Here is a 2,959-nt window from a genome sequence, read left to right on the forward strand (position 1 = left end):
TTTCTTATGTCAATATGAACTTTTATTTTGTATTCATTTGGATCTGAACATTCATGCCACAATAAAGAAAATTACATTGAGAAATATGCTAGGTAGCATTCCACATCAAAAATTTATTTTTTATCATTTACCTACTCGAGGACGAGCAGGAATTAAGCTTGGGGATGCTTGATACCTCTCCAACGTATCTACAATTTTTATTGTTCCATGCTATTATATTACCCCTTTTGGATGTCTATGGGCTTTATTTTACACATTTATATCATTTTTGGGACTAACCTACTAACCGGAGGCCCAGCCCATATTGCTGTTTTTTGCCTATTTCAGTATTTCGAAGAAAAGAAATATCAAATGGAGTCCAAACGGAATGAAACCTTCGGGAGCGTTATTTTTGGAACAAATCTGATCCGGAGAGCCTGGAGTGCAAGTCAAGAAAGCTCCGAGGGCCCCACGAGACAGGAGGGCGCGCCCCCCTATAGGGCACGCCCCCCTGTTTCGTGGGCCCTCGGGCGGCCACCGATGTACTTCTTCCTCCTATATATACCTACGTACCCCGAAAACATCCAAGAGCACCACGAAACACAATTTCCACCGTCGTAACCTTCTGTATCCGTGAGATCCCATCTTGGAGCCCTTGCCGGCACTCTACCGGAGGGGGAAGCAACCACGGAGGGCCTCTACATCAACATCCTTGCCCCTCCAATGAGTTGTGAGTAGTTTACCACAGACCTACGGGTCCATAATTATTAGCTAGATGGCTTCTTCTCTCTTTTTGGATCTCAATACAATGATCTCCCCCTCTCTTGTGGAGATCTATTCGATGTAATCTCTTTTTGCGGTGTGTTTGTCAAGATCCGATGAATTGTGGTTTTATGAACAAGTTTATCTATGAATAATATTTGAATCTTCTCTGAATTCTTTTATGTATGATTGAGTTATCTTTGCAAGTCTCTTCGAATTATCAGTTTGGTTTGGCCTACTAGATTGATCTTTCTTGCCATGGGAGAAGTGCTTAGCTTTGGGTTCAATATTGCGGTGTTCTTACCCAGTGACAGAAAGGGTTGCAAGACACGTATTGTATTGTTGCCATCGAGGATAACAAGATGGGGTTTATATCATATTGCATGTGTTTATCCCTCTACATCATGTCATCTTGCTTAATGTGTTACTCTGTTCTTATGAACTTAATACTCTAGATGCATGCTGGATAGCGGTCGATGTGTGGAGTAATAGTAGTTGATGCAGGCAGGAGTCGGTCTACTTGTTATGGACATGATGCCTATATACATGATCATGCCTAGATAATCTCATAACTATGCGCTTTTCTATCAATTGCTCGACGGTAATTTGTTCACCCACCGTAATACTTATGCTATCTTGCGAGAAGCCTCTAGTGAAACCTATGGCCCCCGGGTCTATCTCTTATCATATTTGCTTTCCATCTACTTTATTTGCATCCATATTACAAAATACCAAAAATATATTTATCTTATCATACTATCTTTATTAGACCTCACTTTCGCAAGTGGCCGTGAAGGGATTGACAACCCCTTTATTGCTTTGGTTGCGAGTTCTTAGTTTATTTGTGTAGGTGCGTGGGACTTTTGAGGAGTCTCCTACTGGATTGATACCTTGGTTCTCAAAACTAAGGGAAATACTTACGCTACACTTTGCTGCATCGCCCTCTCCTCTTCGAGGAAAACCAACGCAAGCTCAAGACGTAGCACCTACCCAAACTGCTTTCATGCCGAACAGGAACATCCTTGAAGGGGTTGTGGTCCTTCATGAAACGCTCCATGAAATCCACACGAAAAAGCTGGATGGGGTTGTTTTCAAAGTGGATTTTGAGAAAGCGTACGACAAAGTCAAATGGCCGTTCCTTCAACAGGCCTTACGCATGAAGGGTTTTGATAAAGCTTGGTGACGCCAGGTAGAATCCTTTACGCAAAAAGGGAGTGTTGGAATTAAAGTGAATGACGATATAGGTCATTATTTCCAGACACACAAAGGCCTGAGGCAAGGTGTTCCAATGTCCCCTATTTTGTTCAACATTGTGGTTGACATGTTGGCAATTCTCATAGGTAGGGCAAAGGAGGCCACTCAGGTGGGTGGCTTGGTGCCTAACCTAGTTGATTGGGGTGTGTCCATTCTACAGTACGCTGATGATACAATCATCTTTATGGAGCATGACTTGGCAAAAGCGAGAAATATGAAGCTGGTGTTATGCTTATTCGAACAATTGACCGGATTAAAGATTAACTTTCATAAAAGCGAGTTGTTCTGCTTTGGTTGAGCCAAGGAGGAACAAGAGGCTTATAGGCAATTGTTTGGATGTGAATTAGGTGCTTTACCTTTTTCTTACCTAGGTATACCCATTCACCATTGTAAGCTAACAAACAGAGAGTGGAAATGCATCGAAGATCGGTTCGAGAAGAAACTTAGTTGCTGGAAGGGCAAACTCATGTCTTATGGAGGGCGGTTGATTCTTATTAATTCGGTGCTCACGAGTATGCCGATTTTCCTACTATCTTTCTTTGAGGTTCCAGTTGGGTTAGGAAAAGGCTGGACTTCTACCGATCAAGATTTTTTGGCAGAGTGATGAACTAAAGAGAAAGTATAGACTCGCCAAGTGGGGTGTTATTTGTAGACCAAAGGACCAAGGGGGTCTGGGTATCGAGAATCTTGAGGTCAAGACAGATGCCTGCTCAGTAAGTGGCTGTATAAGCTATCAGTTGAAACTGACGCAACTTGGGCGCAGATTCTCCGTAACAAGTATCTGCAGTCCAAGACTTTGTCACAGGTGACAGTGAGACCAACTGATTCGCCGTTTTTGAAGGGGCTTATGAGAGTTAAGGCAGCCTTCTTTAATAGAACAAAGTTTATAGTCGGTGATGGCAACGATACCCATTTCTGGGAGGATACTTGGCTTGGTGATACACCATTGGCGCTCCAGTACCCG

The sequence above is a fragment of the Triticum aestivum genome, chromosome 2B (assembly GCF_018294505.1).
Source record: "Triticum aestivum cultivar Chinese Spring chromosome 2B, IWGSC CS RefSeq v2.1, whole genome shotgun sequence".
Classification (NCBI taxonomy): domain Eukaryota; kingdom Viridiplantae; phylum Streptophyta; class Magnoliopsida; order Poales; family Poaceae; genus Triticum; species Triticum aestivum.